Here is a 26,119-nt window from a genome sequence, read left to right as displayed (position 1 = left end):
AGTAAGGTAAAATACTACTAAGATCAGTTTTTGTGGGCCTGATACTTCTAAGTCATGAAATTCCTTTTCTACACTGATTTATTACATATAAAGGAGGTATTTTGGACTCGTGAATAGGCAATCATCGTTTTGCTATTGCATCTGAAGAATGATTAGAAGTAATTTTTCCCCTTTATTTAGATGGTGGCTTCCCTATTTCATGCAATAAAAGGTCTCAGGGGCCTAAAACTAACTCTGGAAATTACCAGTGCCGAATATTTATCCAAAATAAAGTTCACGTTTTGTGCCACATAAGTCAAAAGACAGCTCAAGACCAAACTAAAGTGGGTGGTTAATTTGATATTTTCTATGGTTCCTCTTTTCCTCCTTTTGGACACTTCAAACACACATCTAGTTTCCTAGGGTTTTCCTGAGTCTGTCAGGGCCCACCTCTCTCTCTCTTCAGGTTGACCTGTCCCATTCCATCAGGAACTATGATTTTATCAACCAATGTATGCTGGAATAATAATAATCTCATTTACATAGCACTTTATAGTTTGCACATCAAATTTCAACCAGCATTTATTTATTGTGAGATTATTATATTATATATTATATATTATATATATATTTTTTTTCTTCCGAGGAAGATTAGCCCTGAGCTAACTACTGCCAATCCTCCTCTTTTTGCTGAGGAAGCCTGGACCTGAGCTAACATCCGTGCCCATCTTCCTCTACTTTATATGTGGGACGCCTACCACAGCATGGTGTGCCAAGCAGTGCCATGTCCACACCCGGGATCCAAACCTGCGAACCCTGGGCCACTGAGAAGCGGAACGTGCACACTTAACTGCTGTGCCACCAGGCCGGCCCAAATATCACAACCACAATACTGGCATTGATGAGAATTCAGCTATTAGTCTTACTGAGAAAACCTGCATATTTTTTTCTTTTTTTGAGGAAGATTAGCCCTGAGCTAACATCTGCTGCCAAATCCTCCTCTTTTTGCTGAGGAAGACTGGCCCTGAGCACACATCCATGCCCATCTTCCTCTACTTTTATATGTGGGACGCCTGCCACAGCATGGCTTGCTGAGCAGTTCCATGTCCGCACCCGGGATTCGAACCAGTGGACCACGGGCCACCGGAGCAGAATGTGCAAACTTAACTGCTGTGCCACCGGGCTGGCCCCCTAATTTATTGTGAGATTATTATATGCCACAATATCCAGAGTATTGTCACCTTTATCTTATTTAGTCCTTACAGAAACCTTATAGATTCAAGCAAACCTCTCCAGGTAAGATCTAGGAGGCATTTAACTAGGAGGTGCTAACCTAGTATTTTTCACAGGGTGAGATTCATGGAATGCTTTAGGTGGTACATGGCAGAGCATCGACTAAATTTGCATCATATGGTAATAAAGTCTCATTTCAAATCTCTTTCAATCCTTCAATCCGTCTCAAGGAGAAAGTCTCAATTTGCTGCTTACCAGCCTTTAATTCCTCTGCTACACTGTATTTAACCTTTCTTAATGAGGAGAGCATAGGTCAAGTAGCCATCTAGAATGTTATCATTTTATGATAATATAATATACAAGTTATACTGTTGTCTCACTTGTGTAGTAAAGTTTCCTCTTTCTTTTTTTGTACATACTAACATACGTATTTTATTTTATTGCTAAACCATCTCAGAGTAATTTACAGACTTTGTACATTTTAAAAAATAGAAATATAATTGACATATAACATTAGTTTCAGATACAACACAATGATTCGATATTTGTATGTATTGTGAAATGAACACCACAATAAATCTGGTTAACATCCATCACCACACAGTTACAAATTTTCTTTCTTGTGATGAGAACTTTTAAGATCTACTCTCTTAGCAACTTTCAAATATACAATATAGAATTGTTAACTATAGTCACCAGGCTGCACAGTACATCCACAGGACTGATTCATTTTATAGCTGGAAATTTGTACCTTTTGACTCCCTTCACCCATTTCACGCACTCTCCACGCCCTGCCTCTGGCAACCATCAATCTGTTCTTCTCAGTATCCATGAGTTCGATTTTTTGTTTTTGTTTTTTTTAAATTCTACACATAAATGAGATAATACAGTATTTGTCTTTCTCAGTCTGATTTATTTCACTTAGCATAATGCCCTCAAGGTCCATCCATGTTGTTGTGAATGGCAAGATTTCCTTCTTTTTATGGCTGAATAATATTCCATTGTATATGTATACCACATTTTCTTTATCCATTCATTTGTCAACACTTAGGTTGCTTCCAAAAGTTTCCTCTTAAAATAATAATAAAATGTGATTAATTTAAAAATAAATATGAAGTAAATAAGAGCAGAGGAAGTACAACAATCACAAGGATAGTGCACAGTGGTAGGTAGAGTCGGCAAAAATGGAGTGGATGACGTGCAAGCGGAGCAAACGTGGGAAAGCCAATGAAATCCAGAGGAGTATTTAATGGTGGAAGAGGAGAAGGGAAGTACATGGGGGCAGCATTTCAGGGCCTCTTACCTAATACAATTTTGGTATCTGCCTTTGGACTCTGACACACCTTGAGGGTCAGCTGTCGGAGTAATTTGTGTGATAACTATGGTGGAAGAAAATATCCTCAAGAAATACACTATTGCTCTTAAAAGTAAAACATGAGGGGCCAGCCCGGTGGTGCAGCGGTTAAGTTTGCACGTTCCGCTTCGGCATCCTGGGGTTCGCCGGTTCAGATCCTGGGTGTGGAGATGGCACGGCTTGTCAAGCCATGCTGTGGCAGGAGTCCCACATATAAAGTAGAGGAAGATGAGCATGGATGTTAGCTCAGGGCCAGTCTTCCTCAGCAAAAAGAGGAGGATTGGCAGCAGATGTTAGCTCAGGGCTGATCTTCCTAAAAAAAAAAAAGAAGTAAAACATGAGATTGCTTTCTCCCTTGAATATGGCAAGAACACTGTTGAGTAATCTGCTGGCTTTTGCAATGATGCAGTAAACAGAGTCTAGAATCTCCAGAATCAATGTTAATACAAACAGTTTTTAAATGGAACTACCATACAAAGGGAAAATTGATACTTACCTTACCAGGGGGTTATAAGTTTAGGAAAATGTATGTGAGAAGCACTTTTTACACTGTAATATGCTATCCATATGTTAGCTATTATTAGAATGTCATAAAACAACCCACATGACCTTACAAAGAGTAATTATTCCAGGTCATTTTTACTCTATGTGACAAAGCAGTGGTTCTCCAACATTTTTGGCCAGTTAATCATTTTGGCAAAATACCTCAAGACTTGCTATGTCATTCACTCTTACTATCCAGTCTGAGAGTTTTACCAGAATAAATGGGAAGAATAAAGCTACTGTTAATTTCTGATTTTTTTTTTTTTTTTTTGAGGAAGATCAGCCCTGAGCTAACATCTGCTGTCAGTCCTCCTCTTTTTTTGCTGAGGAAGACTGGCCCTGAGCTAACATCCATGCCCATCTTCCTCCACTTTATATGTGGGACATCTGCCACAGCATGGCTTTGCCAAGCAGTGCCATGTCTGCACCCGGGATCCGAACTGGTGAACCCTAGGCCGCCAAAGCAGAACGTGTGAACTCTGCCACTGGACCGGCCCCCTAATTTCTGATTTCTAATGACCTTCTTGTGGGAAAAAGGAATAAAAGAATTGTGGAAAGGAATTCCAAGTGCAAGATCAACTACGATTAGATTCTTTATAAACCCTTCCAGGATCAACTATGATTAGATTCTTGATGAAGCAACAAGGCAAGAAGCTAAGCTAAGCATTAGGGAAACGGGAAAAGGGCCCAGAGGTGGAAGGATCATCAAACACAGACCTACCACTGCCTGCCTTCACCTCTTCATCTTTAATCGTTGGTGTCCTGAAGGGTTGGTCTTTGGCTGCTTTCTCTCTCTACTCCCTAATCTTCCTGTTTCAAATACCACCTACCTGGATGAAAGGAGCCAACTAAGATAACTAGGGGACAGGTAGAATGAAAATGAAACAAACCCTGGCATGCAAGCCCGCCTGCTCAAAGGGAGCAGCCCCTGTTTAGCTCCAGCTAGTTGTTGCCCATGGAGAATATGGGATTAGGGTTGCCAGATGTCTCATTTTTCAACAGTTGAAATTCTTGTTTTTTATGACAAATCTCCCAGTGTTCAACTGTTGGCAACTTATTTGAAAAATTGCACAGAGGATTTTTAGGGGAGTGAAACTACTCTGTAGGATACCATAGTGGTGGATACATGTCATTATAAATTTCTCCAAACCCACTGAATGTACAATGCCAAGAGTGAACCCTAATGTAAATTATAGACTCAGGTGATAATAATGTGTCAACGTAGGCTTATCGACTGTAACAAGTGCGCCACTCTGGGGGAGAATGTTGATAGTGGGGGAGGCTGTGTGTGTGGGGAGGCAGGGAGTGTAGGGGAACTCCCTGTACCTCCTGCTCAATTTTCCCAGGAAGCTAAAACTCCTCTAAAATTGCCAATTAAAAAAATTGCTCTGGCCAATGAAACCCATTAGTAGTATGGATTTGGCCCACAGACCACTGGTTTGCAACCTGTGACTGACTGCATGTTTTGTGGCTTTACCTCTTTCTTGAGCTTGAAACCTGTATACAAACCATATTACTGATATCGAACCTGAAGTGAGTTTGCTCACCAGTTGTGCAGCAAGCCAATCTCTGACACCGGGGGTAGTGGAAGAAAGTAGGAATTTCATTATTGCACAGCGCTGAGCAAGGAGAGAGGGGAGCTAATGCTGAAATCTCAAGCTCCCCAAAAAGCTAAAAGGAAGGGTTTTTATTTGGCGTTTTACGTAGGGGAGGGGGAGCATATGGCCTTGCTGGTTGAAGCTTTCCCACCAGCCTGTCTTTGGCCTTGAGACTACTTGAGAGAGGAGGGAACCCATGACCTTGCTGGTCAGCAGCTTTCCCAACAGGCTGTATCTCTTTGCAGGGAGGAGATAATGAATTCAGGTGCTTGTCCTTGGTGGTGTGTGTCTCCATGGAAGATAGTGGATTCTGGAGGCAGGAAGCCAGGGAATAAGCAGGGAATGAGTGTTTTGGTTTTAACCCCATATATGCTGGGTTTAATATAGGGAACCTTATATCAGGGTCAGTATCATTACTATTTGGATAAATTAACCAGGACATTCCACAGACTACTCAAATACAATTTGTTTGAAATATAGTGTGCTTTACTCAACATATAAACAAACAAAATGAAACCCGCTTCCCATATTGAAGTCCCTGTTGGTCACAATCCATCTATTTGTCCAGACTAGAAACCCTGGAGTCATCTGTAATCCTTCTCTCCACTTTATCTCTCACCTCCAATTCCTTCATTAAACCTTTACTGAGCAACTTCTAAGTGTAAGGTACTGCTAAGCACTGAGAATACAAAGATGAAAAAATGGAGAGGTTTATGTCCATATGTGGAAAGGGACAAGCAGTTATAAAACAATATTTACTAAGTGTTATAATAGATGTATAAAATGCTGCATGATCTTCTTTAATCTACAAAACAACCTTATAGTTATCTTTTTTATAACAGCTTTGAGATATAACTGACATACCTTAAAAGCTACCCTTTTACAGTGTACAATTCAGTACCTTCACAGAGCCATGCAACCATCACCGAGCCATGCAACCATCACCACTATCTAATTCCAGACATTTTTTTTTTTACAGCAGTTTTAGGTTCATAGCAAAACTGAGCAGAGTACAGAGTTCCCACATCCCTCTGCCAGAAACCCTGGCAAGCACTGCTCATTTGCTGTCTCCATGGTTTTGCTTTTGCCAGAATGTCATATAGTTGGAATCATATAGTTCGTAGCATTTTCGGATTGGCTTCTTTCACTCAGTTATATATATATATATATGTTTCCTTTGTGTATTTGCGGCTTGGTAGCTCATTTCTTTTTAGTGCTGAATAATATTCCATTGCCTGGGTGTACCACAGGCATTCACTTAGTGAGGGACATCTTGGTTGCTTCCAAGTTTGGGCAATTATGAATAAAGCTGCCATAAATATCCACGTGCAGGTTTTTATGTGGACATAAGTTTTCAACTCCTTTGGGTAAATACCAAGGAGTATGATTGCTAGATCATTTGGTAAGAATATGTTTAGTTTTATAAGAAATTGCCAAACTGTCTTCCAGAGCGTCTACCATTTTGCATTCCCACCAGCAATGAATGCATGTTGCTCCACATCCTTGTCAGCATTTAACGTCAGTGTTTTGAATTTTGGCCATTCTGATACTTGTGTATTGGTATCTCTTTGTTTTCTAATTTATAATTCCCTGGTGATGGCATATGATGTAGAGCCTCTTTTCATATGCTTATATGCCATCTCTACATCTTCATTGGTGAGGTGTCTATTCAGGTGTTTTGCTCATTTTTTAATCAGGTTGTTCCTTTTCTTACTGTTGAGTTTTAAGAGTTCTTTGAATATTCAAAATATTTTTAAATTTCTCTTGAGATTTCTTCTTTGACCCATGTGTTATTTAGAAGTGTGTTGTTTATATGTGTGTGGTGACAGATAGTAATTAGTCTTTGGGTGGTGAACATGAACAAATTCTACGCAGAATTTGACATATATTACGAGGTACACCTGAAATTCATATAATGTGATAAACCAATGTTACTGCAATAAAAAAAAAATTAGTGTACTGTTTAATCTCTAAGTATTTGGGAGGGGCTTTCCAGCTCTCTTTCTGCTATTGACTTCTAGTTTAATTCCATGTGGTCTGTATGCAGGCTAGGATTACCTTGCCACTTTGTGTTACACAGTGGAGTTATGGCCCTGAAGACTGACACCATGGAATCCACTGCATCTGAGCCAAGTCTGACTATAACTTTCTTTCTTTCTTTTTGCTGAGGAAGATTCTCCCTGAGCGAATCTGTTGCCAATCTTCCTCTTTTTGTATGTGAGCTGCTGCCACAGCATGGTCACTGACAGCCAAGTAGTGTAGGTCTGTGCCCAGGAACCAAACCTGGGATGCTGAAGCAGAGCGTGCCAAAGTTAACCACTAGGCCCCTGGAACTGGCCCTGACTGTAACTTTAATCTGGAAGGATTAATCATCTAAAAAAAATCTCTACTTCCTTACATTTACGATGATCTATAAAATTTTTAAAAAAAACCTCAGTGTTCAGTAAAGGAAGACTAAGCAGATTTCTGTTTAACAAGCCAAGGCCTAAATGTACAAAGCTATGTGGATTTGGGGTAGATTCTCTGAATTGTTTTTTATTGTGGTAAAATATACCTAACATAAAATTTACAATCTCAACTATTTTCAAGCGTACAGTTCAGCAGCATTAAGTACATTCACGTTGTTGTGCAACCAACACCCACCATCCAGCTACAGAACTTTTTCATCTTCCCCAGCTGAAAATCTGTCCCCAAGAAACACTAACTCTCCATTCTCTCCTTCCCCCAGCTCCTGGCACTCACCATCCTACTTTCTGTCTCTATGAGTTCGACTATTCTAGATACCTCGTATAAGTGGAATCATACAGTATTTGTCCTTTTCAGACTGGCTTATTTCACTTGGCACAATGTCCTCAAGGTTCATCCATGTTGTAACATGCATCAACTTTCAAGATTAAACAGCCAGTTACTTTACCAGCAAAATGCGTTTATTCAGGAATAGCCCACGAATTGCAATTTAAGATACATGTGCTATGGCAGACCATAGGAAAATCCAACAATCAAAGCAGAGGAAGGTTATTTTATAGGGAAGAAGGAGGGAATTGGGAGGGGTTGTTTTGAACAAAAGTCCATTGGAGAAAAGCAAGAGTTTAGGGTGGTGATGTCTTCTTACTGGCTGAGTTGCGAGCTAATGGACTTCTGTTTGGGGTGCAATGTACATTTTCTTCCTGTAATTGATGATTCTTTCCTGTTGACTTCTTTCTGTTGGGGTCTGTAATTGACTATCTTTCCTGTAATTGACCTCAAGTGGTACTGCAGGAGAGCTCTCCCTTCTGGCCTCCTGATTCTATTTTAAATGAGGTTTCACTTTATTAATTTTCACATTCTCCCTTTTTGATCAAGATCTTTCTCTGAAAGCATCACTGATCAAGAGTCAGATTCTCTGCACATAATGGTTTTGTCCCTTGGTGCCAGGAAGGACCTTTCCTGGTTGTCATGTTCCATGGTGGAAGGAAAGTACATAGTGGGTAGAAACCATTTGGGCCGCATTTGAGTAACAAGGAAGTTAGGAGGGAGAACCCTCAGGCATCTCTTATTCAAAGTCTGTAGTTGTCTGAGGTTGTAAGTGTTGGAAACCATTTCAAACTGTTGAATTATCACATTAGGTATATCATGTTTACAAAGTTTCAACAGGCAATAGGTATAGAATTTAACAACAAGTACACAAAGCAGGATTAAAAGCAATATAATGAGCCCAATTTGTAAGATAGTTCCAAACCAGGAGCCCAGACCTAAGGGTAACCAGCTGAATAAAGCAAAAGGTAGTGGCTTATTGAGTGAAATTTGTTGCAGCCAACACACTTGCTGTCTAATTCTATGTAATTGGGTCTCTACTTCCCCAGAGGTGTTTGTTTATCCATGTGCAACAGGAGGTGTTTGTTGCTGCACAGACACCTCCCTGCTCAGCAGGTGGGTAATCAAGAGCTACACAGTTTTCTAAACTACCCCGGCCAAAGAGGTAAGCGACCATTGTTGGGTCACAACTGCTTTGGCTTTGGAATCGGCCAACTCTTCTAGTGTTGGGGGAAGATTCCTGATCATTTTCTTGGATCTATGGAAAGAAAGCTCTCCTTGTGGAGGCAAACCGAGAATCATACATGCCTCCTGCAAGTTCTTGTTTGAGGAGATTACAGGGATTTAGTATAACTGACCAATGAGGGGCTTCTGACTGGTTATGAAGGGAGAACAGGGTGAGGAATATGGCAAGGGCACACTGTCCTCGTACTCTCCAGCTGTCAAGGCAGTGAGATGCCCAGGCATAAAGGCTATTGTCGGAGCCTCCACATATGAAAATGTAACCAGGGGATGTACATAAGCCTCCTGCATAGGTGACAGTATCTATGGACTCATTCACTGGCTTAAAGGCATCACCACTATTTAACCATACTCAGACATTCTGTTGTTACATAAGGAGAGATTGCCTAAACATATGGGTATATCAACAATTATACAAATGATCTGATTTACATTGGCCATCCTACAGAATTTATCATAATTAATCCTACAGAATTTATCATAAGATTCATAAGATCTTGTCTTTCTCGCCCAAGCTTGGGTTAAATTAAAGCAAGGAATGAAATCAGGCAGGCTTAGTACCCTAACTTTATAAAATGGACCTGCAGAACAATTTAAACATACAGTGGCATCTGGAATTCCGGTGAAATCACTTATAGGATGAACTAAGGAGTTATTATTGCCCTGAACAGACTGAGGTTTCTGATTCAGTAATCAGACAGGGATTGGAAAATATGGACAAGGGCATTATCCTTCCTTAGAAGGGAGAGAAGAAACAAAGTGAGAGATAGCAGTAAAAGAAAAGTATACAGGCCTGTTCCAGGCATCTTGGGAAAGCTGTCTGCCTCAGATGTCAGCTGCTTCTCTTTCTGGTCAATTTGATTTGAGGTTTCCAGTGTTTGTTCAGGACTAAATGTTAGGTAGAGCCTGGTTTAACTGTGAGATGTGTACCCAAAGCTCAAGGCTCTGAAGTTTGGCTGCCCTCTGGGTACTGAGGAGGACCTAGTACAGTCCTTCCAAGGAGATTTCATGGGTAGTAAAAGTGAGAAATGTTAGTTTGGTGTATCATAGCCAGACATTTAAGGAAACTGGAAGAATTTAGGATCCAGTCCAGCTAACAGGTATATAACAAAATCTTAAAGACAATTAATAAGACTATAATTTAATATCTATAAAGGTGCAAACATAATTTCTCCCTCCACAATTAACTCCCCCATTTTTTGAGGAAGATTAGCCCTGAGTTAACATCTGCCGCCAATCCTCCTCTTTTTTTTTGCTGAAGAAGACTGGCCCTGAGCTAACATCCATGCCCATCTTCCTCTACTTTATATGTGGGACGCCTACCACAGCATGGCTTGTCAAGCGGTGCCATGTCCATACCCGGGATCCAAACTGGTGAACCCCGGGTTGCTGAAGCAGAACATGCACACTTAACTGCTGAGCCACCGGGCTGGCCCAACTCCCATTTTTATTAAAGATAATCATAGTAAAACTAACTAATTTCTATTAAACTTGGGTTGACTACTTTTACAAATACAGCAAAAATAATGATTAACCACGTAAGATTTTTAAAGATTGCTTTGCTGTTCCTTATTGCCAAGAGTTCCTCAAAGCTTTCTGGTCATTTCTGAGTCTATGTACGTCTTTCTAGGATATGACATTCTAGTCAAAGACTTGGTAATGTAGCCAGTATTTCCAATTGTGTCCTGTTATAAGAACAGATTCTCATTGAATTTATGCAAATACATATATTACCTTGGAAAGCACACTTAAGAACTTCTAAATTCTGGAGGGATCAGGTAGGGAGAAAAAGATAAATGCTTAACCTTGTAAAGATACATTTCTCTCAAAGGAGAGGAGAAAAGGGGTCCTTTAAATCTAGTTCAGTATGATGATCTTCAAGTTATCACACACCTGCATTCTAGAGTATTTGTCAAGATCTTTCCCATGAATTTCCTGGAAGATAAAATATATTTGCAAAAACACTAGAGTAAAACAATCCTGGGCGTGGACATGGCACTGCTCGTCAGGCCATGCTGAGGCAGTGTCCCACATCCCACACCTAAAGGGATCCACAACTAAAAAATACACAACTATGTACTGGGGGGCTTTGGGAGAAAAAGGAAAAAAAAATCTTAAAAAAAAAAAGAGGAAAGAGCAAAATCCTTTGAGAAGTCCCAGGAGCCCTCTGGAAATTCCCAAAGCTACTTTCAGGTCAAAAAGACTTTATTTAGAATTTCATTTGGGAGAAGTATATAAAAAATATCAAAAAGTTTTGGACATTTAGTGAAGTAGAATCACAGAAAATTATAAACAATATTTAATTATCCATTTAACCAAAGTGACAGAAGTATTTCAAAGACAAATATAGAAGGTTACATAGCTGTGAAAAGCCTTAGTTCCTCTTAATAGAAAAGACTTAGCCTTTAACAGAAAGCACAGAAAATAATTTTGATAAAATATAGAATTTCTGTTTTCTAGGCATATTACTTAAAGGTAAAGAAGCTTTTACAATCTGTTGTTAAAAGCAGACCAATAGCCCAAGAAAACCTTGTCTTTTCAACAGAAAATAAGGACAAAATTTAATTTTGCATCAGCTTTTTTTTTTGATTGACACCTGAGCTAACATCTGTTGCCAATCTTCTTTTTTTTTTTTTTTTAAGATTTTATTTTTTCCTTTTTCTCCCCAAAGCCCCCCGGTACATAGTTGTGTATTCTTCGTTGTGGGTTCCTCTAGTTGTGGCATGTGGGACGCTGCCTCAGCGTGGTCTGACGAGCAGTGCCATGTCCGCGCCCAGGATTCGAACCGACTAAACACTGGGCCACCTGCAGCAGAGCGCGCAAACTTAACCACTCGGCCACGGGGCCAGCCCCTGCCAATCTTCTTTTTTTTCCCCCTTCTTCTTCTCCCCAAAGCCCCCCAGTACATAGTTGTATATTCTAATTGTAGGTCCTTCTGGTTGTGCTCTGTGGGATGCCACATTAGCATACTTGATGAGCGGTGCCATGTCCGCACCCAGGATACGAACCAGTGAAACCCTGGGCCATCAAAGCGGAGCACCTGAACTTAACTACTTGGCCATGGGGCCAGCCCCCTGCATCAGCTTATTTTATTGTTAAAACTCATTTTAATAAATTCATTTTAATTTTAGCCAGCTTGACCACACATTAAAATTCCTTTTCCAGGGCAGGCCTTTAGATATGTAGACGTTTCCCTTATTATCACACATATTACTTAGGATTGGTTTTTTTTTTTTTTTTTTTTTTTTGCTGAGGAAGAGTCACCTTGAGTAACATCTGTTTCCAATCTTCCTCTATTTTGTATGAAGCTGCTGTCACAGCATGGCCACTGATAGACAGGTGGTATAGGTCCATGCCTGGGAACTGAACCTGGGTCACTGAAGCAGAGTGTGCCAAATTTGACCACTAGGCCACTGGGACAAGCCCTGATTAGAATTCCTAACTCTTAGAATCCTTAATTTCTGGGGAAAAACTAAGTAAGCAATTGTGAACTATATTAGCATTTTGTGGCTTGGAGAACTTATAACTATCTTTTATATATTTCTAGAAATGTGCCTTTTCTTATAGAAAATTTCTCAGTGTTGCATAAAACATGTTCACCAATAAATTCAAATATCTTTAGTTTCTCTGGAATAGGAAGCCAAAAGTAGATAAGCCTGTGTTCAGTAATTAATGTTCATCTTATTTAAAAGTTATCTAGCTATTCAATGATCAATTATTTAGTTTAACCTAGTATAAGCTTTGATCTTATTTATATTTATTTATGTTACTTGCTTTTAACAATCATGCTTGGATTTGACATTAAACAACCAACCATCATGTTAAGTCACTTTCTTGCTGACAAATTTTCTAACAGAGATAACGTGAGCTTAGTAAACTCAGGCAGATTGAAAGTTGTATGTCTGCATTATATTCAGCATTGATAACTCTAAAGACATGACTGTTTCAATTAAAACAACAATCTTAAGCTAAATGTTATTTACTAAAGATTAATCCTAGAGCATGTAAACTTGAAAACAATTGGGTTAATTTCCATTATATTTCTGAGGTTTAGGAATACTTAATTTATAAGTGCTTAATTGCAAGCTAATTAAATAGAGCTCTTTTACAAATCAATCTTAGCAATACAATCTGGAGGTAGAAAAATGTCACGTATGAAAATAGACAGACATAACATATAGACAGACACAGAGACCTTACAGCTTTTGTTTCAAAAACTTCAGCCATTTCTCAGGTACAAAATTCAAGTGAATAGTTGGATCCAAATTGTGTCTCTGGTGGATGGACTAAGTTGTTTACTTGCTCAGGTGGCCAAAGTTTCAGCAATAGAGGTGATGCAGAAGGGAAGGAAGAAGACGGCACCAGAGGTGGAGTCTGAGCATAAGACAAAAACAAAAACAAAAAACAGGGGAGAGGAAAGAGAGGCCTCAGAAGCCCTTTTGTTTCCTTGAGTTTTTTAGTTTTTTGGCTACTTTAGATATGGGACTCGTAACAAGGCAATTTTAGAGTATTGCGCACTTTTGGAAGCCTCCAGGTACCAAATAAAATAAACATACCATTCATTTTGCTTAATTTTAGAGCTAAAGTCTTCCAATTTGGTTTTTAAAAAAAGTTTGGGGAGATCTAAAGTTCCCCATAATAGCCATTGTAATTTCAAACCACTCTTGGTCAGTTTGGCCGACTTAGTTAAATGCCCAAGTAGGGGCCCAAAGTTCTCAGATATAAACCCAGCCAGGGTCCCTGAAGAAGGGTTTCCCTCAGAACATTTAGATCACTGGGATCCCATTTATGAGATTTCCTCTGAAAACCAAGAAAGTTACTAGAGTCCTAGCCCTAATCCCTGAAGGAATCTAAAAACAAAAGAAAGTTGCTGGAATCTGAAAGTCAAAGAAAACACCTGAGTTTTTGGCAAGCCCAAGCCCCAAAAGGAACTGTGCCACCTTCAGAAAACTACTGAGTACTCACCAGGGATGACACCTTGAACCCAAGGACAGAGCCTTGAACTGGGAGGACAAAGTCCATCCCCTGAGAGAACAAAGCCTCTCTTGGTCCTGAGTAAGTCAGAGAGCTCAGAATGCAAAGGAAGCGGGGGTCAAAATCTGTGAGGAGACTCGCCAAACCAAAAGTGGGTGGCCACTCACAGAAGCGATGAGCACAAGGAGCTCAGTGCAGGTAACTTGCTAGATTCTGGGGGTCATTTTATCTTGGCAGTCGCCTCCTTCAGATCCCACTTCTGACTCCATATATGTGAACCTTAAAAATGAAACAGCCAATTATTTTACCAGCAAAATGGGGTGATTCAGGAATAGCCAAAGAATTGCAATTCAAGATATGCGTGCTATGGCAGACGAGAGGCAAATCCAACAATCAAAGAAGAACATTATTTTATAGGGAATTGGGAGGGGTTGTTTTGAACAAAAGTCCATTGGAGAAAAGCAAGAGTTCAGGGTAGTGATGGCTTCTCATTGGCTCGGTTGCTGAGGTAGTCTATTTGGGATGCAATGTACATTTTCTTCCTGTAATTGATGATTCTTTCCTGTTGACTTCTTTCTGTTGGGGTCTGTAACTGACTCTCTTTCCTATAATCGACCTCAAGTGGTACTGCAGGAGAGCTCTCCCTTTTGGCCTCCTGACTCCATTTTAAATGAGGTTTCCCTTTGTTAATTTTCACACGTGTCAGAATTTCCGTCTTTTTTAGGTGTCTATCTGAATTTTTGTTTCTTTCATTTTGTTTCAAATTAAAACAACAACAGTACAAATCAGTCCTGATGTTGCAAACAAAAATGCCACTTGGGGGTGACCTGAAGACAGGGTGCTGCCAGAGAGGGCCATCTAGTGTGGTGTGTCCACACTGCCCCCGCCCCCCCTTCTCTCCAGGGGCTGCCTTTGCTGTGATGATCATTTGGACAAGGAGCTCCAAGCTCTCTCTGTTGGCTGTGGCTGAGAAGTAGCAGGGCATTATTTAGTTTCCTTTGCCAAAAGAGAATCTAAATTGTGCTGAATCAGAGTAACTATAAACATTGTTTGCTTCTAGATATTTCACTTTATTCGGCAGGCTCTGAGATAATCAGCCTGTGTTCTGGAGCTGTGTTTCTGAGAAATAGATCCAAGTGAGTCAGCAGGGTCCATAAACATAATATCTTAGGACTTTCCAATCTAGGACAAGCAATTCATATAAATCTTGGAAGCTATTGTATTATACAAATCTTTATAAAAATTGTGCATTAACTGGTGTAAGGAAATTTTTACATCAGGAAATGCCAATATATAAAATATTTAATGCTTTATTCTTGTACTTTATTTTAATATTCTAATATATATACTTCTTTACATATAATATTTTCTAAGTACAGTAATTTTATCACCTCTTCCTATTATAAATTTATCAAACTGAAGTCAAATCAATAACTGCTGGTGCATCTAGAAAACAACACCAACAAGAAAACACTGCTTTCTTACCTTGTATTACCAGAAAGAATGTATTCCTATTCTATATTTATAAGTTTATAAAATATAAATATAATATAAAATATAAAAATATAAATAAAATATATTTATATATTTATATTACTATAAAGAAGGTAAATATATAGGCATAGAGGTAAAATTACATGGTATTTACTGATCTTGAACAAATTTAAAAGATTACTCCCATAAATATAAATTGTGACAAATAAAAGCTGCCTTGATGGTTTTATCAGCATCTACTATAGGAGGAAAATTCAAGACAAGACAAATATTGTTATTTAAAAATGAATAAAAGATAATATTTCAAATGCATGTGGAATATGAACTTGAATGGTTCTATATATCATTTAAAAATGTTTTAAGACATAAACCACCCCTGGACATAAAACTTTAAATATAATTAAGATCTCAGTTTTAAAATCTCAACAGCAAGTTTGAGAATATCAGAAGTATTGTGAAGATATGCTATATAACCATGTCCTTTTTTTCCAGGTAGCAAGACAGCCTTCTGAAAAAATAACTCACGCATCACATCTGCCAACATCCTGCACAAGGTGACAAGCTCAGAAGATTTCAGTGACTTGCTCATGGTCACAGAGCCACGAAACCAACCCTTTCCCCGAAACCAATAGCCTCTAATAAGAAAGTCTTCAAGGAGAAGAGAAAATATATAACAAAGCAGAAATATGTTGGAATAAGAAAGATCTAGTTGCTTTGTTCAGAATTTTCATACTGTGGGGATGTATTAGGATTAAGGAGAGAGGTAATCGTTACAAAATTAAGTACTGATACCAAAAAGAAAAGAGACCCTCCGAGGTGGCACCGCAGTAGCCCAGAAGCAGGCAGTGTAGACAGACGCGGTTTCCTAACCCTGAAGAATACCACAGCAGGCCAGGAGGGAGATGGCCTGGGAAAGGTTATCTTATTCCAGCCTTACTCGAAACCCTCCATTGGTCCTTGTACGGTACTGGTGGGAATGTAAACGGTGCAGCCACTGGGAAAAAGAGTTTGACGGTTCCTCAAAAAGTTAAACATAGAATTACCATATTAGCCAGAAATTTCACCCTAGGTATAGACGCCAAAGAACTGAAAACAGGGACTCAAGCAGATAGTTGTATGCCAATGTTCACTGAAGGCTTCTTCACAATAGTCAGGAGGGGGAAGCAACACAAGGGCCCATGGAAGGATGACTGGATAAACGAAATGTGGTCTATACGTACAGTGGAATATTATTCAGCCTTGAAAAGGAATTAAATTCTGATACGTGCTACAACATGGGTGAACCGTGAAAACATTATGCTAAATAAAATAGGAGAGATACATAAGGACAAATGTATGATTCTACTTGTTTGATGTATCTAGAATAGTCAAAGTTACAGTGACAGAAAGTGGAATGGCAGTTGCTAGGGGTGGGGGAGGGGAATGGGGAGGTGTGTTTAATGGGGCAGAGTGTCCATTGGGGGTGATGAAAAAGTTCTGGAGATGGCCAATGGTGATGGCTGAACAACAAGGTGAAAGTATTTAATACCACTGAACTGTCCATTTAAAAATGGTTAAAATGTTTAATGTTATGTCATGTATATATTATCAAAATAAAAGCAAACAGTAACATGATATATTTAGCACCCGAAAAAAAAAAATGGAATGAATTTTTGAGATATTCTACATGGATGAATCTTTAAAACATTTCCAGGTGAAATAAGCCAGGTACAAAAGGACAAATACTGTATGATTCCACTTATATGAAATATCTTTAATAGGCAAATTCATAGAGGCACAAAATAGATTAGAGGTTACCAAGGGCTGGGAGCAAGAGAGAATAAGGAGTTATTGCTTAATGAGTACAGAGTTTCTGTTTAGGGTGGTGGAAAAGTTTTGGAAATGGATAGTGGCGATGGTCATACAACACTGTAATTAATGCCACTGAGTTATACGCTTTAAAGTGGTGAAAAGGGCAAATTTTATGTTATATTTTCTCCCACAAAGCAAACAGACCCTTCAGTGGCTCCACAGCTTTGCAGAACTAAAAATCCACACCCCTTTGGCTGGCAGGCCGGCCCCTCCATTCTGCCTTTCCAGACTTCTTTTCTACTAGTCCTTATTGTACAGCTTCTAGGCTGCTCCTCGCCTAATCCTACTGGCCCAGTGCCACAGGCCTTCTCCAATTCCCCATCTGAGAGTGTCACTCCCTCCTGTGAGTAACCAGCCACTCCTGCACCACCCTGCCCTGCCCCCTCCCAGGCCTCAAGTCTGAGTCATCTGGGCTCGCACAGGACTGTCTGCTCAGTAATTGTATGGACCGAGTGGAAGGAGGGCAAGCAGAGGCAGGGGCTGGCCAAGGTCATGCCTTAGGAAACTGTGCTCAAGCAGAAAGGTCAGTGAACTTGGCGTCAGAAGACAGAGGTTCTAGTCCACCTCTGCCACCAGCTAAGTGGGTGAGCGTGGACGAGCCCCTGCCCCTCTCTGGACCTGCTTCCTCTTCTGTAAAATGAGAGGGCTGGACTGGTATCTCTAAGAGTGCTTTCAGTTCCAGGGTTTGGGGACTAAACTTGGGTACAGAGCACAGCAGGATAGAGATAACCTTCAAGAGAGGAAGTTTTCCTAAAATTTCAGTTGATGATTTTCTTCTCATTGGGGCACCTGGGGCAGTCTTTAAAGATTTCTGGAGAGATAAATGAAAAAAATTTAACACACCAAAGTTAAGAGTTCTGAGGCTGACTTATCCAATAATTTTAGCGTTTGTTATGGTATTAGGATTTTCACAAAGAAAATTATCCAAGGGAAATAATAATTATTCTCTCCACTTTTAGCCCACAAATGTTAAGCCTAAGATGTTGAGTAGAATCTGGATATTAATAATGCATAGTTAAACATAGAAGCAACTAAAAGGAGGCAGTAACACAGATGTAGTGGAGGAATATTATACAGCGATGACGAGAAACTAAGCACATCACCCTGCTCCCAAGCGGATGTCTTGAAATCATATACGCTACAGGACTCCCCTTCTGAAAGTTTCAGAAATGAATGGAACTCACCGATGGTGCTCTTCCTGATTCACCAAATTCGGGCCTGAATTAACACTTTGGTATTTAAAATAAAATATGTAACAACTGGAAAAATATTTAAGATGTTATTTTATTTAACTCATCAACTTCACTTCTGGGAATTTATCCTAATGAAATATTCAATGATGTGCACAACCGTGCTGTTGTAAAGATGGTCACTGAAGGATTGTTGATATGGACCGAATGTTTGCGTCCCCTCAAAATTCATATGTTGAAACTAATCCCCACTGGGATGGTATTTGGAAGGGGAGCCTTTCGGAGGTAATTAGCTCATGAGGGTGGAGCTCTCATAAAAGGGGATTCATGTCCTTATAAGAAGAGGCCAGGTCTAGCTTGCTCCTTTTCTGCCATGTGAGGACATACTGAGAAGACCGCCACCTGCAAACCAGGAAGCAGGCAATCACCAGACACCGGATCTGCTCGCACCTTGACCTTGGACTTCCAGCCTCTAGAACTGTGAGAAATAAACGTTTGTTGTGTAAGCCACTCAGTCTGTAATAATTTGTTATAGCAGCCCAAATGGACTAAGACAATTGTTTATAATACTGAAAAAGAAGACACAATCTAAATGTCTAAAGATAAGGAATTAGTTTTATATACAATACATATGTATTGATATTAAGGCATATGTATAAATAAATGTATGCCAGTATATACATATGCCACTATATCAGTATTTCAATACATAGGCCAGATATATATCATATGTATAAATAATATATAATATAAATAACATGTAAATATATTTATATCATATAAATATACATTTAACATATGTCAGTGTATCAGTACAAAGGAATGCTACACAGCCATTTAAAATTCTGGAGAATATTTAACCACTTCATAGTAATAACTAACATTTACTGGACCCTAACGAAGCACTCTGTCTGTGTTATCTTATCTCACCCTGACAACATAACTCCCTGTGATGAAATGCTCGTTTTTTTATTTGTCTAGATGAGAACACTGAAGCAGAGGGCGTTAAGTAACTTGCTCAAGACCATCTAGTTAATAAATGCCAAACTCAGAAATATATCTATTATTACATTTAAGAGAAAAATAAGGTATGCAATAGTATGGATAATATTATCTCATTTTTATTGTTTTTGTTTTAACTTTTTCAAAATACATCTGCACAGATATATAAAACATAACACATATATATACATACTCAGCACAGGCATAACCTCAACAAAATGTTAGCAGTGGTGGGATTCTGAGAAATTGTAATTTTCTTCCTTTTTGTTTGTGTGTATAGAATGGGTGGGTATATGAACTATGACTCTAAGTCCCAGGTCTGGGCACTGTATCTTATCAATTACCAACACACGCCCTATCCCAGGAAGGGTCAACATATCATATTAATATCAACATATTGGCCTGGCCTATTTGCATATTCACAAGACCTACAGCAGAGCCCGATTTGCACCAGTCGTACCTGGGACCAACATGCGAGGGTTTGCTCATTTGCATGTAGCCCAGTAGATCAGGCGATGGGAGGCAGTACCCCTGGAAATCAATCTTAGAAAGCCACTCCCCACTCCAGAGTTCTAGAGCCTTAAGCTTGCAGAGCTGGATGGCATTTGTGCCCATGGTGGCAGGGTCGTATGCTGCCCTCCTGTTCTCTAATTCTTGAAGGTGGAGGGAGTCTCAGGCTGTAGGCTCTGGCCCTCCCTCTGATGGGGGAGCCCTTACCCCTGATTGCAGTCCGCACTGAGCACCTAGGCAGCTGTGGGGAGGGCGTGACACCCCCCCTAGAACTTAAGGCACAGTGTAGGGCCTCTGTCCCTGCCCCACAGAAATTTGCCTGGGTGTGCGGTTGTTTTAATAGGAAGCTTGGATAGATTAGGTATTTTTATATTGGACAATCTTACGTTGAACAATTTTATAGTAAATATAAGTAATTTGAAAATGTTGCCTAAGTTTCCACATCATTCTCTCAAAGCCAGTGGAGTGACTATAATTCAATTCACTAGACAGTTTTGACAATGTCTGTGTTACAAAGGTTCTTTAATGAATGGGTAAAATTTTTGCAATGAGTGTTTTTTAATAAAAAATAATTTTAACAAAATTTTGAAAATATTTTAAAAATATTTTGGAAGCATTCGTTTATTTAACAGATACTTGGGAGCTGACCACATGCCAGATTACAAAGAGGAAAAGAAAAGATTTACGTCTTGAGTTTATAGTGCTTACAGCATTTGGAAAATCCATTTTCCTCTACTCTCCCCTATAAGGATCACCCCCTACTCTCCCCAAAGGAAGATTTTCTGTGTCTGTGCCTTTGGGATCTGGGCCCCCTGCCCATCCCCTAAGCCACTCTTATGAAGTCTTGTGGCTGCCCCAGGCCCACGTGAGCGCTCCTTTCTCTGGGCTAACCGGTAATATTCTCATGACAATAATAGCTACAATTATATTCATTGAGTGCTCATATGTACCAAGCATTTTATATTCCTTAGCTCTTACTCCTCCCAACAACGTGATGAGATACATACTCTCACTTTAAAGCTGAAAATATCTGAGACATAAAGAGGTCAGGTAACTTACACGTGGTCACTCATCAGGATTTCAGTCCAGATGGACCAGCCCCAGAGACGGCGTAGCTCTGAAGCACTCACCTTGCTTTGCCATATCCCGCCCGATACACATGTACACCCCGCCCTGCATGGCCTGTAAAGTTCTTAAGGGAGAAATCAATCCAGGTAGTCCTGAATAGCAGCAGTCACTACAGTGGCCAAGACTTATTGCTTCAAAATCCAGTTTTTCTCTAGAATCTAGACTCATCCTTTTCCTTTGTCCCAGCTGCCTCTGCTGGGCCCTCATTCTGTCAGCCTGCACACAAGCACCACGTACCCAAGTCTATTCACATTTAAGCCCCTCCAATCAGCTCCACACTGGCCATGGGAGTGAGTCCCGCCTCTTGCATGGCAACCAGGGCTCTGGCGACCTGGCCCCAGCCAAGCTTACCAACAACATCACGCACCCCATACTACCCCTACACTGGTCTCACCATGCTGGTGGCCTCACCATGCTCACCCTACAAAGGCGCTTCCTGCCCTTCTCCTGAGAGATCCAAAGTGAGCAGCGGAGCTGGGTTTAGTCAGGGAGACTGACATAAATGATGGATTAAAACACAGTGTGGTGAATGGTAAGACCATCCCAAGAGTGGGGGAAGATGGCTTGGAGGAGGAGACCCTTCATCTGCATCTTGAAGAGTGAGAAGGCATTCACCTGACTAAGAACCGCAGTGGAAAAGGACGTAAAAGGGCTTGTGTAAACTGTGCCATGCTCTGTGCTCTACAAGTTTTCCTTGACTCACAGGCACAGTGTGGAGACCAGGCATTCAAGGCAGAGTCAGAGTGGGATTCAATCTCGGCCCTACCGGCTCAGCTCTGGGCTTGTTTCCTCAGCGTAAAGAGGAGATGGGAGGGGAGAGATATGCGAAAGCATAGAGCAGGTAACATCCAACGTCAGCTTCTTTTCCACTACGAACCAGATGGCAGTGGGTTCTAGGCATATTTGGGGTTGATTTGTCATCCCTTGAACCTCTAGGTCTGTTACTGGCCCTGTTTTACACTCAACTATGAAAGCATTAATGATGCTGTGCTGGTATTTCTTTCTTTCTTTCTTTTTTTTTTTGATTTTTTTTTGAGGAAGACTAGCCCTGAGCTGACATCTGCTGCCAATCCTGCTCTTTTTGCTGAGGAAGACTGGCCCTGAGCTAACATCCACGCCCATCTTCCTTTACTTTATGTGTGGGACGCCTACCACAGCATGGCTTGCCAAGTGGTGCCACATCCGCACCCGGGATCTGAACCGGCAAACCCCGGGCTGCCGAAGTGGAATGTGCACACTTAACCGCTGCGCCACCCGGCCGGCCCCTGTGCTGGTATTTCTTTAGATTACTGAAATATTTTTTAAATTACATGAAATCTTCAAAACCAAAGACATTACTCCTGGGAAATTATTGAAATTAATTAATTGAATAAGGAGAAAAAGGCATGTGCACAAAGACGTTTCAATAAAAAATGAAAAATCAGGACAACTTAAGTATGCAAGAGAATAATTTTAAATAATTTATGGGCCATCTCTGGGTGGGATATTATGCAGCCGTTAACAATTATAATTTTGAGAACTGTAACAAATGGGAAATACTTATATCCTAAGTGAAGAAACAGGACACGAAATACGTATCCGTTATGCTTACCAGGGAATCTAGAAGCCGTGAAGGCAGATAGTCATGTTTGACCACTGAAAATTCGTAAAGTTCTATGACAAAAACATTATTAAAAAGCCAGAGGACAAAGGATATGGCAGGAAAACATTATAATATCTACAACAAAGGTTAATATCCCCAGAAAACAGTTTCTAGGAATTAAAATCCCATAGAAAAAGGGGTAAATGGAATGTACAGACAACTCGTAAAAGAGGAAAGCCCAGCAGCACGACCTCTGCGGTCAGGGAAGCACAAACTAGGCAAGGAGGAGACACTGACACTCGTGTGTGAGACCGGCAAAGAGTGGACGGAATGAGACCACCCGGTGCTTGTAAAGCTTCAGGGGAAAGGACACTGGCGTGCACATGTGCCGGAGCTCTTTGAGTGATACACTGAAAATGGGAGCATTTTGTTGTATGTACATTATATCTCAATAAAGTTGATTTAAACATTTAAAAGTACAAATATACATGTTTGTTGGTTTTGTAAATCCCATTTTGGAGAATCATTTCCACAGAAATAAAAGTACCGTATGGAAGAATATATGCAGATGGATGTTTTAGCGCAGCATTGTTTTTAGAGGCAAAAAACTGGAAACAATAGGAATGTTTGTCATTAGGAAAATAGCTGAATAAATCACAGTAGATTCTTACCGTAGAATATTATAAACCTATTTAAAAGAAGAAGTTAAATCGGTATCTATTGACCTGGAGGAATATGCATGTCATGTTAAAAAAAAAAAAAGTGAGTTGTCAAGAAATGTGCATAGTATACTATTTTTGTCCCAAACAGTGTATATTTGTTTATATTTAGTTTCTATCTGAAAGATAGAGGGGGAAAAATATAGATTGAGCCCTCCAGGCTGTTAATATTTATTACTTCCGCAGACAGAATTCGAGTAGGATGTGGGGCAGATAGAATTTTTCTTTTACAAACTTTTGGATTATTTTGCTTGTACCAAATTAGCATAAATTACCTTTATAATTCTTTCAAGTCTTAAAGAAAATTTAAGAGAAAAAATGACAAAGACTATAAGGAAATATTGAATGTTTTATAATATAAAATAACAGAACAAAAAGATTACATTGGACTCATGCTTCGATTACAATTGTAAAAGTGAAATACGCACACGGATGAGGACTGGTAAGGAGAACTCAACACAGATCTCTAGAGTTTTTTAGAGTGTAGGAGTATGTATTCTTTTTTTTAAACCTGTGAATGCTGTGGGCAATAACCAGAATAGTTCTATTATGTAAAATATGCAAAATACGGATGCGGTGAACAAAGTATAGATAGGAAAGGCAAAAGTTAAATTTCTTGGGGCTGCTCCATGGTGTAGCGGTTAAGTTCCGCACTCCGCTTTGGCGGCCCAGGTTTGAAGGTTGGGATCCCAGGCACGGACCTATACCACTCATCAGCCATGCTGTGGCAGCAACCCACATATAAAGTGGAGGAAGATTGGCAGAGATGTTAGCTCAGGGCTAATCTTCCTCAGAAGAAAAAAAAAGTTGTTTAGCAAGGAGAGCAGGCTTATGAATAAATTTTTTCAATTTCCCTAAACTTTATGTAATATTACACCATCTTGGGAATAAAAAGTAACTCCTTCCCTCTAAAAAGCTAGGTTCTCTTTTTTGGAATCAATGACATCAGGAGAAAAGACAGAACACAAATTTGTATTGTGCTACAAAGTTGTGCTACAAAAAAAAAAAAGCTACAGCTTTGTGAGAATATACCCCTCTAGGGATGAGGATTAGAAGGGAAGCATGCTGAGATCATTGAGGGTTTTCTAATTTTTATTTCCTTTATTGTTATACTGCAAATATACAAACCAAGATTGGGGGGAAAGCTTTTAACTTGTGTTTTCCCTATTCCCAGAAGCTCTACCTTCTTTTCCAAATTATAAAAAGTCTCTGTTTTAAATACAAGCTGATTGGGTTGTCCCTGAAACACATGAGCTCAAGCTCCTGACCTTGGGAAAGCGAATCAGAGATTCTATCGAGAAAGAACTGTGACCCAGCTCGGCTCGGCGGGGAGTTACTTAGGACGCAGGCTCACGCTCAGGTACAGCCTCAGCCCTGGGGGCCAGCGGGGTCACTGGGACATGTGACAGCCACTGTGTAAGGGACATAAGCGGAGAGGATCTGAAGCAGGCTGATTCTGGGGAAGGAGGCACAGGACCTCCTTGGCAGCCTCAGCCAGGCTAGTGACTGTTATCTGCCCCCAAGGATGTTTTTGCCATGTCTGCCCCCAAGGATGTTTTTTGCCGTGTCTAAACGTGGACTGCAAATTGAACATCATGCAAGGGGGTCGCTTTTCTCTGCAATTTTAAAAACAAAGTCAATCCTAGACTTGATATGGCTCAAGTCAGCTGGAGCAGGGGGCTTCTCAGGGGTTGAGAGAGACTTGGGCCACTTCTAATTTGGTTTTTGAATATGAAGAAATATCAAATCAAGTTTAAAATTTGTAGTATACTTTATTTTATTTTTTTGAGATTTGCCTTAAACTAAATCTGTTGCCAATCTTCCTCATTTTTTTTTCTCCCCAAAGCGCCCCAGTACATAGTTGTATATCCTAGTTGTGGGTCCTTCTATCGTCTACGCAGGAGGCCGCCACAGCATAGCTTGATGAGCAGCGTGTAGGTCCATGCCCAGGATCCAAACCAGCAAACCCTGGCCCCTGAAGTGGAGCACGTGAACTTAACCACTCGGCCATATGCTGTAGTATATTCTAAATGTTTACTTGAAATAATTAACACTTTCAACACACAAACATTGCATTTATAATAGTGCTATTCTAAAGACGGCTACAGAATTTTATAGATATGGATGAAGATACATATATTTTCTTTTTGGAATGAGCAGATATTTTGAAAAGTCAGCAAACAGGATAAATTTGTTTTTTAATAGTGTATTAGGAACATTTCAAATATGCTCAGTATCTTTTCTTTAATCTCTAGCAACATTTTCAGGTAAAGAACATCTAAATTTAAAGCAATAGATACAATTTTTCATTTGAAAAAGTACAATAAATACAAAGGGAAAATTTTACACATATATGTATAATATCCTATCTATCTATCTACTCATAGTGTACTCCAGGTGTTCTGGTTTGATAAAGGAAGACCAATTCAAGGTAATATGATAAGCATCTTCTTTTAATCCTGCCAATGTGTCTCTGACTCATGCACACCCTTGTATGGAGATGAGGCTCTTGGAGAATGTGCAACCTGGCCACTCGCCCATGGCAAGCCCTGCTATGAGACAGCCAGAGCCGCTGGGAGTGGACAAGCCTGTGATGCGGAATCAAAGGACGTCAGCTGAAATTGCAATTGTGCCATTTCTTGCGTCAACTCTGAGACTATATCCTCCACAGCGAGATGGAGACAGTAATAAAACCTCTTGACAGGGTTGTGGGGGAGATTAAATGAGATAGCGCATAGGATGATGCTCAGCACAGGGCTTAGCACAAACATTGCTCAACTGTTTGCTTCCTTAGATTGCCTCTTCCTGGCTCAATGTGAGGGCTACACTGGATGACGCATGTGAAAACAAAGGCTGGTTATAATTAGAAGTGGGTCACAGGGGCCCTCAGACTATGTCAAGACAGCATGTCTGTTTGTGTGTACATG

General features: G+C 40.0%; 1 long non-coding RNA gene across 2 annotated transcripts in view; it reads right to left on the bottom strand.

Moving 5' to 3' along the window:
• Positions 1-1,612: 1,612 nt before the first annotated feature.
• Positions 1,613-26,119, bottom strand: part of LOC139075895 (uncharacterized) — a 42,433-nt gene continuing 17,926 nt past the window's right edge. For both annotated transcript variants that reach the window (XR_011526804.1, XR_011526805.1), the window contains exons 2-4: positions 13,884-13,995; positions 12,938-13,116; positions 1,613-2,879 (exon numbers count right to left, since the gene is read on the bottom strand). This is a non-coding gene — a long non-coding RNA (uncharacterized lncRNA). The remainder of the gene's footprint in view (positions 2,880-12,937; positions 13,117-13,883; positions 13,996-26,119) is intronic.

This window comes from Equus przewalskii, chromosome 15 (genome assembly GCF_037783145.1).
Source record: "Equus przewalskii isolate Varuska chromosome 15, EquPr2, whole genome shotgun sequence".
Lineage (NCBI taxonomy): Eukaryota > Metazoa > Chordata > Mammalia > Perissodactyla > Equidae > Equus > Equus przewalskii.
This window is presented reverse-complemented; position numbering and strand designations above follow the sequence as displayed.